The 13784-nt window shown below is 41.4% G+C and overlaps 1 protein-coding gene across 3 annotated transcripts in view; it reads right to left on the bottom strand.

Moving 5' to 3' along the window:
• Positions 1–13666, bottom strand: part of rnf41 (ring finger protein 41) — a 39111-nt gene extending 25445 nt beyond the window's left edge. Inside the window, exons 1-2 of one of the 3 annotated variants that reach the window (XM_008104005.3) lie at positions 13648–13666; positions 1239–1381 (exon numbers count right to left, since the gene is read on the bottom strand). The gene's annotated coding sequence lies outside the window, so the exon portion shown is untranslated. Of the gene's footprint in view, positions 1–1238; positions 1382–5274; positions 5632–5704; positions 5986–13647 lie in introns of those variants that run through there. The other 2 variants (XM_008104004.3, XM_003216945.4) reach the window with 2 other exon arrangements.
• Between the last annotated feature and the right edge of the window lie 118 nt (positions 13667–13784).

Here is a 13784-nt window from a genome sequence, read left to right on the forward strand (position 1 = left end):
AATGTTGGCCAAAATTATGGGTTTACCAATTTCAACCATCCAATTAGTTACACAGGGAAGACGTTATTGCAAGAGTCTACAGAATTTTCTAATTCTGCACTAGAAGGTCACAGGGAGGAAGAAACATTATGCAATAAACTTGGCTGTACCAATTCTAAAAGTATTTCATACATCTTTTCACCAGTTCATTTTTCTTCTTGTCAGCATTCTTCATTATATCTGTACTCAGAAATATGTTACGGATGAACTTTGTCTTTAGTATTCAATTATGAATCTTTACAACTAAAGATCTTGAACATTCTTTCATGCCTGTCCTTCCAAATCTAATCACTGATTTCCGAACTACAGTTTCCATGTTGATTGATGAACGAACCAAGGTACAGAAAACCTTTTAACTACGATATTTCAATTTCTTCATCATCATTATATTTAAAGTTATGCAGATTTTATGTGGCCATTATTTTCCCTCTTTAATATTCCCTCTTTCTTAACATTTATCAGTCATTCTTCCAGATCTTTGCAGTCTTCTACTATGAGTAGGATATTATCCCCATGTCTCAAAAATATGCAATGCAGAAAAACAAGTGCTGCTTGGTAGCCAACATGTGAATACAACTAGAATGTAAATTCTCAAAATACCTTACTCCAATCAGTATTTCCTGAGCTTTCAATTCTAGAAAATTCTGATGTACACAAATACCAAAACAGAAACAGGACATCACCTATGGTGCAAGAAAACCAATTTCTCTTTAATACACCAATTTTTGCATCTCATACATGCCACAAACAGAACCTATCAATCCATTTGTTTAACCATGGGAATCACAGAATAATAGAGTTGAAAGAGACCACACGGGCCATCTAGTCCACCCCCCTGCCATGCAGGAAAAGCACAATCAAAGCACCCCCAACAGATGGCCACCCAGCCTCTGTTTAAAAGTCTCCAAAGAAGGAGCTTACACCACCCACTGGGGCATAGAATTTCACCGCTGAACATCTCTCACAGTCAGGAAGTTCTTCCTAATGTTCAGGTGGAATCACCTTTCCTGTAATTTGAACCCACTGCTCCGAATCTCCAAGGCTGGAGAAAACAAGCCTGCTCCCTCTTCTTTATGACAGCCTTGCAAATATTTAAACACCAAACAGACATTTGTGAATTGCAATCCTAAGACAGAGATGTTTTCAGAAATATTAGTAGAACTTTGAGTCTTAAAATAGAATAAACAAAGTTGATTTACCTTTTCTATTATAGAATTCTTTCCTGAACAGCAGGACAATTTTGACCTTGGGTTGTTCCTCTGAAAGAGTCTGCCACCATAGTCCATCTTCATTCCTCTCCTTCCCATTTAGATTAAGTCATCATCTTTCTCTACAGCCAGACCTGTGGCCATAGGAATAAAAAAAGGAGCTAGTGTTAGTTTTGATATAAAATTTGACACATGATTAAAACATGTCAGAACATGTAGATACTCTATATTCTACCTTTAACAATCACAGGAAAGCATATTAAATATTTACACACAAACTAATACTGTAATTCTTCAACTTTACATCAGCCATGCAGACATAGCTTGCAAACCTAAGTTATGTTTTTATCTCTGTTTTGTACTAGCATTTTATTCTATACACAGACATAAAAGACAGTGAAATACTTTATTAAAATATGGTTCATTTCCATGCCCTTGGGCTGCATAAATTGTTTACAACATACTGGTGTTACGTTAGTTTGTTTAAAAAATGATTTCCCAACAGCCTCCTCTGGTATTGAGGTTTTCCCTTGCATGATAGTTTACAGTAAAAACATTACCTTAATATTTAGTATTATCACAGAATATTAAATAAAATTCATGTTCCATCTGTTAAGTCATTTTTGGGGGGAAAATAGCAAATTAGCTAGCACCAGAGCGACCAAACACAAGTCCCAAAATGTTCAGCTTCAATTATAAGATGCCTTAGTAATCCTCAGGGATTTCATTGTAGCTAAACTATAAATTGCCCCATAAATTTATGCAACTTGCGCTACTTGACTCTTAATTTAATAAAGCCTTTTTGCTAAATAGATTGTGTCCTGAATTAAGAGTGACTGAAAGCTGCTGCTCACTATTCTCTCTGAGAGAGCACCACCATTTCATTTTTAAGGCAAAAAATTCAAAATTCCAATTTAATGCTCAGTTATCCTGTAGGGATTAGAGGATAAACCGAGCATAGGATAATCTGCACTGGTGCAAGGTGAACCCTTCTGTTCTAACATATAGAGTCCAAAATACAGCTCTTCTGTATTATATTTCTTCTATAATCTTAGATAAAAGCTATGAAATTCTAGGAAACTGCAAGTCCAAATACATCGTAACATTATGGGAATAAATTAAAATTGCATCTTAATCTCAGATCTTAACTATGTTTTAATGTAATAACTATGTTTTAAACTAATAATCAGAAGTAATATTTTGTACTTTGAAACCATATTGTGCAAAAATTGCTTTAGCAATCCACTGACTGTTATATCATTGGATACTGAACAGCTTTTACAAAATGGCTTAGTGTCATTATATTGTTAAGGGATCAAATAAAAAGTGAATGGAAACTATTTATTCAAACAACACAATTCTAAGCATGCACGTCCCACCGCATGCTACAAGGCTTATTCCCTAGCAAGTGCATTTAAGATTGGAGACCAAGTGGCAATTTTGCTTCACTATTTTCCATATTTATGGATTCCGTAAGTATGACTACAGAGGGACAAGAGAACATGCAACAGAGTGTTAAAGAGTCCTGTAAAGAAGTATGAATTTTAATTTACAGAGGCCATGTTTAACTGTGTTTTAAAAAGGGTTAATATTTCAGGCAGTGGAGAAAGAACTGATGTTTTAAGAAGTTTGGAACACCTCAATATAGTTTTGCAACTGTTCAGTAACGTGCCTCAAACAAGAAGAAAAGTTATTGTAACCATCAAGCTTGTGCCTAAATAAATGTGTTATTATTCCTTCAAACATCTCAGTCTCTGTCATATATACACACATCAAGAATAAACAAGAAGAAAGAAGAAAAATAAAAGTCTCCTCTCTAAGTAGCTAGTGGCTACGTATTCCTATAGTGGTGGCAAGAATTGATGATCCCCTTGACATCTGGTGGCCGCATTATAAACATCTTTACCTCTGGTGGCAGCGGATATAGTTAAATATATAATAATTAATTAATTAAAAACAACCTCCATCTCCACATCTCCACAATTGGTATAAGAGGTGGGATTTCAAAAAAAGATTTCCCTTTCTGATATCCTTACAAGACAATTTCCACATTCGGATTCTTTAGCTTAAGTTGAAAGAGTGAGCACTGAAATAGCTTATTCTGTGCTTGTGGTGAGCACAGTCGAATTAAGGCAGAAAAAACCTGCTTTACACCACAAACAAGATTATCTATCCTGTTGTCATCAGTGCCCTTAAACTACAGTAAAAACAGCTGCTTAAAGTAATAGAGAAATTCTTTTCTGAGCCACCAGCTAAAAGATTCTCTCTCCCAGCCTCAGGCAAAGTCTTGCCACAAGATTATTCATCAGGGTGTCATGTTCCATTCCAATAAGCAGAGTTTCTGTGATCCTGCCTGCCATCACTCCACATTTCTATCACAAATGCCTTTCTATCTTAAACAGACCTACTTCTGGCACATTGTTATGGGATCAATTTTGAAGCAAACGTTTCTCATGGAGCCTCAAGAAATGTTTATATATTACATTATATATTATATTACATATTATATACTATATATATATATATATATATATATATATATATATATCAGACATGGGCTGGGCAAGTGGCAGATTGATGGAGAGTGTTTGCGTGAATTAATTCACACAGTGCAAAAAAAGAAAAAAACGAACAATACAATATTTAAAATGAAGAACAATTTTAACCAACATAAACTTAACAATACTTCAGTGGAAGACCCCAGAGCCATCTAGTCCAACCCCCTTCTGCTGTGCTTGGGGGGGGGGGTCTGGGCGGCGAGGGAGGCGGGGTAAAGGGTCAGTGTCTAGGGAGGACGCTGCTGCTGTTGATTCTGACAGCACAAAACTTTGATTTCTTTGCATTTCTCAGGAGGAAAGCACTGCTTCTTAAACTGTGAGTCCTGACTCCAAAGGGGGGTCCCCTTAGCTAAATGTTAGTGTCAGTAAAATTTGGCAACACTAAAAGGGTTTATTCCTACTTCATCACATTAGAGAAAAAATCCATTTAAAATCTGGTTTCTGCCTCCTACAGAATTCTGGGGTTTGTATTTTATTGAGGCTGTTAAAGGCTTCTCCCTAAACTACAAACCCTAGAATTCTGCAGAAGGCAGAAACCAGATTTTAAGTGGATTTTTTTCTCCAGTGTGATGATGTCTTAAACCCTAACAGGTTAACAGCAACAGCATGCAGTGTTTAATAGTGAACTCTGCTGTACTCCACAAATAGAAAAATCAGCCTGTTTAGCAAACCTTGTAAATGTTGGTTTATTTTCAGTAAATGTTTGATTTTTATACCAATTTGATATAGCTATATACTTGGGGTCATATAAACATTTCATGGGTGGAAAGTGGAAAGGAGTTGTAAATGGAAAAAGTTGTAAAAGCTCTGGTCTAGAGAAGAACAACACTTCAAGTGCATCTCATTCATGACACTGCTGCTTCTTATGCTTAGTTTCTTCATGTAGCCTTGCAGTACAGAAGAGGCCATGGAATCAATGCCTCTTTAGAGGCACATAAGAGTCACTCTTCAACCTCTGTTCACACTTCAAAGGTACCTTCCAAAAAAGTAAAATTATTCATCTCATAGGTCTCCTTAAACCTCTGCTTCCTATTAAGAACTATTTTTAACTTACTAGATCCTTAACTATTCTGTCTTACCAAAAGGGCAGTTTCCAAACTTTGCTGGCAAATTTCCTGTGCTGTGAAGCCACACCACTCACACCCCATACCAAGCAGAAGTTTCTGAGCTTTAAGCTCATTGGGGCAGGGACCTGGTTTTTATTTTCTTATTGCTGCAGTAAGCATCATGCACATCAAGGGCAATATACAAATATCAAGTCAACAATAATGCATTCTCATACTTCTCCCTTCCTAAAAGGCTCTTAGGCTATAAAGACTAGATGCAACTTTCAACCATCCCCTCACCCATTCTATCTTTCAAAACATAGCATGAACAACGGCGCCACGGGAAAAAGGCTGGGATTTCTGGGAGTTGGAGTCCAAAATACCTGGAGGCCCAAAGGTTGGGAACCATTGCCTTAGACATACCTTATGTTCAGGGCGGTTTCCTCATACAGTGTGGAGGCCAGAACTGATTGGAAGTGCTTGTCAAGCCTTGGAAGAGGCGCGTCTACACTGTGGAATTGATGCAGTTTGACCCCACTTTAACTGCCATGACTCAATGCTGTGGAGTCGTGGGAGCTACCATTCGGCAAGGCCTCGAGCCTTCGCGGCCCAAGGAGGCACACTCCACACCTCAGGATGCCACTACACGGAGCCATGGCTGTTCAGGTGGCATCAAAGCGCACTGATTGCACAGCGGGCCTCCCTGGCAACAAGGGCGTCAAAGGCGCGACCGCCGGCGGCCCTCAGTCAGGCGCCGTGTTTCCAAACAGATCCCCCCCCCCCCCCCCCCCGCGGCCTTTCCCGGACGCCCGAGGAGGCACAGCCCCGCACTCCCCGCCAAGCCTCGGCCTACCTCCCGCGAGGCCCCGCTGCGGGTGGGGGCATCCGCCGCTCCGCCGCTCGCTCCCCCACCCCTTTCTTTCTCCCTCACAGCCACCACCGGAAACACGCCAGCTCCAATCCGGATGCCCGTCTCTCCCTCGCTCTCTCTGTGCACTCACAGAGGCGGGGATGGGGAAGACTGAAGGAGGGCGCGCGAGGCGGACCACTCTAGCCACCTGGAAAGAAACGCGGCTCGCTCTCCCAGGGCTTCGACCCCGCCCGCTCTGTCCGATGCACAAGGCGGAAAGGCACGCGACGACCGAGTGGGCGGGCTTTGAGCGTGGGTGGGCGTGCCCGGTGGGCGGGGCTTGTTTGCAGAGCCCCAGGCGGTAAGCTCCTGCCTTCCTCAGTGCCCTGGCTGAGTGCTCTGGAAATAGGGGAGTTGCACTTTTAAAAGGTCTGTACCCTTCCCTGCCAAAAAAGTTCCTGACCAAACTATAATTCCCAGGATTCCACAGCATGGAGCCATGGCAGTTAAAGTTGTCAAACTGCATTCATTTTACAGTGCAGATTTAACCTCAGTCTGCTATTTAACCTCAGCGGACTGAAACCCAAAACTTTTGGAAAATGGAAATCTCCATAACCTTTTGGAGAAATTATGATCTTTGGAAAGGCATGACCTTGTTAGAAATCATAACCTTTTGGAAACAAAATGATGTATAAAAAAGGTAAAGGTTTTCCCCTGACATGAAGTCTGGTTGTGTCCGACTCTGGGGGTTGGTGCTCACCTCCATTTCTAAGCTGAAGAACCAGCGCTGTCCATAGACACCTCCAAGGTCATGTGGTCAGCATGACTGCATGGAACGCCGTTACCTTCCCGCCGGAGCGGTACCTATTGATCTACTCACATTTGCATATTTTCGAACTACTAGGTTGGCAGAAGCTAGGGCTAACAGCGAGAGCTCACCCTGCTCCCTGGACTTGAACCACCAACCATTTGGTCAGTAAGGTTAACAGCTGAGTAGTTTAACTCATTGCGCCACCAGGGGCTCCAAATGATGTATAAAGTTAAAGGTTTCCCCTGACGTTAAGTCCAGTCATGTCTGACTCTGGGGGTTGGTGCTCATCTCCATTTCTAAGCCAAAGAGCCAGTGTTGTCCGTAGACACCTCCAAGGTCATGTGGCTGGCATGACTGCATGGAGCACCGTTACCTTCCCACCGGAGCGGTACCTATTGATCTACTCACATTGGCATGTTTTCGAACTGCTTAGGTTGGCAGGAGCTGGAGCTAACAGCGGCCGCTCCCGGGGTTTGAACCTGGGACCTTTCGGTCTCCAGCTCAGTGCTTTAACGCACTTCGCCACCGGGGCGAATATATATGATATATATTCAAATTCAAAATCAAAATGGTGTATATTCAGCATTTAATTTTGCCATGCTTATGTTGGAAACCACTTTAAGTCCCCCCACCCATGGTATATAAATAAATAAATAAATACCATAATCTTTTGGAAAATGGCATTCGTGCAAGGCAATTAGGTTTCTCAGCTGTTAAACTGATGTACCCAGATATCTCTTTGAACTGTTAGGGACAAAGATATGCCAAAGCACAAAACACACACACACACACATATATAGCAGAGTTTCTGAAATGTTCTTTCAGTTGCCCAAAACACATCTACTCTCCCTTAAAACGTCTTGGTTTAAATCATGGTCTCAAGAGATAAAAATAAGTAGACTTCTCTAAAAGTAACATATTTGGTTTACTCACAAACTTCATATATTCAGCATACATTGCTCATCAGTCCAGTTGCAGGTGAGATTTTAAAGTAGTTTCTCTGTGTAGATAACACAGGGCATCTTTCTTAGAATCAACACTCCATAGCCTAAAGCATCTCTCTGTTCTGAGAGTCTAATAGAGTCTCTTTTCTACAGTGAACATTTAATGGCTTCTGTACAGCATTCTGTTTTGCTGACTTCTAAAAACATACATTTGTTTCTACTGATTTCTAAAGCATACTGTTTTTAAAATGGAGTCTGAGTCCTGAATAGTCCCAGATTTGATCACATGGGGCCCTTCCACACAACCCTATATTCCAGAATATCAAGGCAGAAAATCCCACATTATCTGCTTTGAACTGGAATATATAGCAGTGTGGACTCGGATAACCCAGTTCAAAGCAGATATTGTGGGATTTTCTGCCTTCATATTCTGGAATATAGGGCTGAACGAAAAAGCCCATAGTCTGCAGCCCCTCCCATATCACAGAGTTAAGGAAAACTGCATATCAATACACATATATACAATACAGTGAACAATTTGAATTATATACATAGCAAATAATTAATTGAGGCTTAAATAATGTTGCTATTTCCAACAAAAATCGAGTCACAACAATTTTTGTTAATACAACTCCAATATGCTGATGATAATGTAGTCTGTGCTTGTTCAGAGGAAGGCCTACAAGCCACTCTAAACGCCTTTGCAAAAGCATACGAAAAGCTTGGCTTTCTCCATATTGAGAAAGCCAAAGTGCTCTTCCAGCAATCGTCAGCCAATCCCTCTGCAGTGCCGGAAATACAGCTTAATAGTGTAATGTTAGAAAACATAGACCATTTCCGCTACCTTGGCAGCCACCTCTCCACAAAAGTCAACATTGACACTGAAATACAACACTGCCTGAGCTCTGCTAGCGCAGCATTCTTCCAAATTAAGCAGAGTGTTTGAGGAGCTAGACATTAATAGGTGGAGACCAAGGGCCCTTCCACAGAGCCAGCCATATAACCCAGAATATATGGCAGAATAATCCATAATACCTGCTTTAAACAAGGTTATCTGAGTCCACACTGCCATATATCCCAGTTCAAAGCAGATAATGTGGGATTTTATTCAGCTGTGTGGAAGGGGCCTATGATGCTTATTTATAAAGCTATTGTTCTCCCAACCCTGTTATATATGCCTGCGAAATGTGGACCATTTACAGACGTCACACTCAACTCCTGGAACGATTCTATCAGAATTGCTTCCGAAAAATCCTGCAAATATCTTGGGAAGACAGGCGGACAAATGTCAGCGTGCTGGAAGAAGCAAAGACTAAAAGCATTGAAGTGATGCTCCTACGTCCATTGGACTGATCACATTGTCCAAATGCCCGATCCCCAGCTCCCACAGCAGTTGCTATACTCCCAATTCAAGAATGGAAAATGGGATGTTGGTGGACAAGAAAAGAAATTTAAAGATGGGCTTAAAGCTAACCCTAAAAATTCTGGTATAGACATTGAGAACTAGGAAGCCCTGGCCCTTGAGCACTCTAGCTGGAGATCAGCTGTGACCAGCAGTGCTGTGGAATTTGAAGAGGCACAAATGGAGGGTGAAAGAGAGAAAAAGGAAGGCGCATCAAGCCAACCCTGACGAAGATCGCCTTCCACCTGGAAATGAATGTCCTCACTGCAGAAGAACATGCGGGTCAAGAATAGGGCTCCACAGTCATCTACGTACCAACCGCCAGGACACTACACTTGAAAGGCCGTAATACTCGGGCACAAGTGATAGCCGATTATGACAGTGTAGATGCATCCTTAGGGTTTTTATATTTGGCATGGGTGGGGAGCGGTCTTCTGCTTCTGGAATCAAATAGTTAGCCCTGATGTCATTTCCCTTCCACTTTTTCCCCCTTTGCACAAGTGTGCACAAAGGTCTAATTGAAGGCAGAAATATATATGTATGTGTGTTCAAGCTACACAAAGCTTAAAACAACATTTGACTTGACATCAGTACTTTTTGAGGCCTGACTAATCAGATATGATCAATGTTCCTTTTTTTAAAGGGAAAAACAGGTTTTTCTGCCTCTTATATAACATCTGTTGCAAGTTTAGCAGATTCTGAGCAACTTCCTTCATTCCTCACCTTCTGTAAAGAAAATGCTTTTCATCTTGCTTTCCCCCCTGTTCTCATGTTACTTCATGTTGACGATGGAGTCCCTATCATGGTATTTTCTTCTCAAATGTATTCAGAAGGGGTTGGCAATGGCCTTCCTCTGAGGCCCCTTCTACACTGCCATATAAAATCTGCTTTGAACTGGATTATATGGCGGTGTAGACTCATATAATCCAGGGCCCTTCCACACAGCCATATAACCCAGAATATTGGCAAAATAACCCACAATATCTGCTTTGAACTGGAATATCTGAGTCCACACTATAGTATATCCCAATTCAAAGCAGATAATGTGGGATTTTATTCAGCTGTGTGGAAGGGGCCCCAGTTCGAAGCAGATAATGTGGATTATATGCTTTGATAATCTATGGCAGCATAGAAGAGGCCTGAGACTGAGGGACCATAATTAACACAGGGCTCTTCTACACTGCCATATAAAATCCAGATTATCTGCTTCGATAAAATGGATTATGTGGCAGTGTAAAATGGGTCCAGAAACAGTAAAAGAAGGTAGATTAGAATCTACTTGTTTATCACTGGACAGATTAGATTCCCTGTAAACTTGCAGGTTGCAGAAAAAAATAATGCTGGAAGATGGGAAATGGGGGAGGGGGTTATGTGAACATTTTATGAACTGAGGCAGGATCTACATTGCCAAATAATGCACTGCACTGCACTTCACTATATGAGTCTCTACACTGACCATATAATGCAGTTCAAACTGCAGCATAGCTCCAGCCTTAATTCTGGTGCTGACCACAAATTCCTGGGCAGAGAACATGCCCAGAGGCACCCTGTTCCTTAGCATCTCTCTGCCCATCTGAGTCATTATCTGACTGGTTGGTGGCTCTAGAGCAGGGGTCCCCAAACTTTTTAAACGGGGCCGGTTAACAATCCTTCGGACCGTTGGAGGGCCGGACTATAGTTGGCCACCGAGCAATAATAATAATAATAATAATAATAATAATAATAATAATAATAATAAATAACAACAACAACAACAATTTAAAAAACCCTTTGGGCCATTGAGTCCAATCCCCTTCTGCCTTTGTGCACCGAAAGCACAAGCAAAGCACCCTTGACAGATGGCCACACAGCCGCAATGTTTATTATTATTATTATTAATAATAATAATAATAAAAAGGGTTGAACGAGACCCCTTGGGCCATTAAGTCCAACCCCCTTTTGCCTTTGTGCACCAAAAGCACAAGCGAAGCACCCCTGACAGATGGCCACCCAGACTCAATGTTAATAATAATAATAATAATAATAATAATAATAATAATAATAATAATGGTTGGAAGAGACCCTTTGGGCCATTGAGTCCAATCCCCTTCTGCCTTTGTGCACCAAAAGCACTAGCAAAGCACCCCTGACAGGTGGCCACCCAGCCTCAATGTTAATAATAATAATCAAACATCTAAGAATTCTCACAAAATTTCACATTTGATGTACATGGATGACCTGAAGCTATATGGGAAAACAGAAACTGAAATTCAGTCTCTGACCAACACTGTCCGAATTTTTAGCACTGATATCAACATGGAGTTTGGTTTGGACAAATGTTCGACAGTGGCATTGAAGAAGGGAAAAATCATTAAAAGTGAGGGCATAAATATGCCCAATGGCCAAACAATAAAGTGTCACCAGCCAGAGGCCTATAAATATCTGGGCATATTACAGCTGGACAACATCAAGCATGAACATGTGAAAACTGTGGTCAGCAAAGAATACACACAAAGGGTCAGAAAAATTCTCAAAAGCAAGCTCAATGGAGGCAACACCATCAAGGCCATAAACACCTGGGCCATACCTGTCATAAGATATACTGCTGGCATCATAAACTGGACACAGATGGAACTGGACAATTTGGACAGAAAAACAAGAAAACTCATGACCATTCATCATTCACTGCACCCTCGCAGTGATGTTGACCGGCTATATCTGCCTAGAAGATCAGGGGGCAGAGGACTCCTACAAGTAAAACAAGCAGTCAAAGAAGAAGAACATGCCCTGGCAGAATATGTAAAGCAAAGTGAAGAACCTGCTTTGATTGAAGTCAAAAATCAGAAATTCCTCAAAGCACAGCAGACAAAAAACCAGTACAAGAAAACCACACTACAAACTAGAGCTGACAACTGGCACAACAAAACATTGCATGGAAAGTTCCTTGACAAAATTGAAGGAAAAGCTGATAAGGAGAAGACCTGGCTCTGGCTCACAAATGGGACCCTGAAGAAGGAGACAGAAGGCCTGATCCTTGCAGCCCAGGAGCAAGCCATCAGGACAAATGCAATTAAGGCCAAGATCGAAAAATCAGCTGATGACCCAAAATGCAGACTGTGCAAGGAAACAGATGAAACCATTGATCATATCCTCAGCTGCTGTAAGAAAATTGCACAGACAGACTACAAACAGAGGCACAACTATGTGGCCCAAATGATTCATTGGAACTTATGCCTCAAGTACCACCTGCCAGCAGCAAAGAACTGGTGGGATCACAAACCTGCAAAAGTATTGGAAAATGAGCACGCAAATATACTGTGGGACTTCCGAATCCAGACTGACAAAGTTCTGGAACACAATACACCAGACATCACAGTTGTGGAAAAGAACAAGGTTTGGATCATTGATGTTGCCATCCCAGGTGACAGTCACATTGACGAAAAACAACAGGAAAAACTCAGCCGCTATCAGGACCTCAAGATTGAACTGCAAAGACTCTGGCAGAAACCAGTGCAGGTGGTCCCGGTGGTGATGGGCACACTGGGTGCAGTGCCGAAAGATCTCAGCCGGCATTTGGAAACAATAGACATTGACAAAATCACGATCTGCCAACTGCAAAAAGCCACTCTGCTGGGATCTGCACGCATCATCCGAAAATACATCACACAGTCCTAGACACTTGGGAAGTGTTCGACTTGTGATTTTGTGAAACGAAACCCAGCATATCTATCTTGTTTGCTGTGTCATACAACGTCGTTGTGTCAATAATAATAATAATAATAATGTGATTTTGTGATACGAAATCCAGCATATCTATCTTGTTTGCTGTGTCATACAATATAATAATAATAATAATAATAATAATAATAATAATAATAATAATAATAATAAGGGTTGTAAGAGAAGAAGATACCCCTTGGGTCATTTAGTCCTACCCCCTTCTGCCCTTGTGCTGTGGGGGCCGGATAAATGGCTTTGATGGGCCGCATCCGGCCCACGGGCCTTAGTTTGGGGACCCCTGCTCTTGAGGTTCTGGTAAAAAAAAAGAAAAGAAACCCACAAAGTAAAATCTGCAGATCTGCATTCTGGCAACTCTGTGCCACAAGCGGGAATGAATCAAGGATCTTTCTAACACTATAGTATTCAAAATGGAAGAATACCATTAATTGAAATGATTGATTCTATGATATTCAGAGCACGAGAGTGATAAGTTAAAAGCAGCGAAGAATTTCTTTGTGGAGCAACGGATGCAATGAGAATAAAGCCCCCTTCTAAACTGCCCTATATCCCAGGATCTGATCCCAGATTATCTACTTTGAACTGGGTAATATGAGCCTCCATTGCCAGATAACCTGGGATGAACAAATAATCTGGGATCATATCCTGGGATATAGGGGCAGTATGGAAGGGGCCTAAGGTAACAATATTTAATTTACTTTATTTGTATAATGAGTAATGGTTTGAATTTACTGACAAAATATAACTTCTTAACAGTCCCCTCCTCCAAAGTTCTACCTCATTCACTTACATGTGTGATGTGTCCTCAAGTTACCTATCTATTTATAACAACCCCATGAATAGGTTGCTGTGAGTTTTCCGGGCTCTATAGCCATGTTCTAGAAGCATTCTCTCCTGACGTTTCACCCTTATCTATGGCAGAGGTATCCTCAGAGGTGTATATATCTGTGGAATGTCCAGGGTGGGAGAAAGAAAGAACTCTTGTTTGTTAGAGGCAAGCGTGAATGTTGCAATTGGCCAGCTTGATTACCATTGAATAGCCTTGCCGCTTCAAAGCCTGTCCGCTCCCTACCTGGGGGGATCCTTTGTTGGGGGGATGCCTCAGAAAACTAGAAATTCTCCTTCCTCAGGCCAGAGAGCACCACAGCGCCCTCTGCTGCCAAACCGATGAAACCTCGGAGGTTGTTACTGTCACTTTAATACTCTGCC

This window comes from Anolis carolinensis, chromosome 2, assembly GCF_035594765.1.
Source record: "Anolis carolinensis isolate JA03-04 chromosome 2, rAnoCar3.1.pri, whole genome shotgun sequence".
NCBI classification, from domain to species: Eukaryota; Metazoa; Chordata; class Lepidosauria; order Squamata; family Dactyloidae; genus Anolis; species Anolis carolinensis.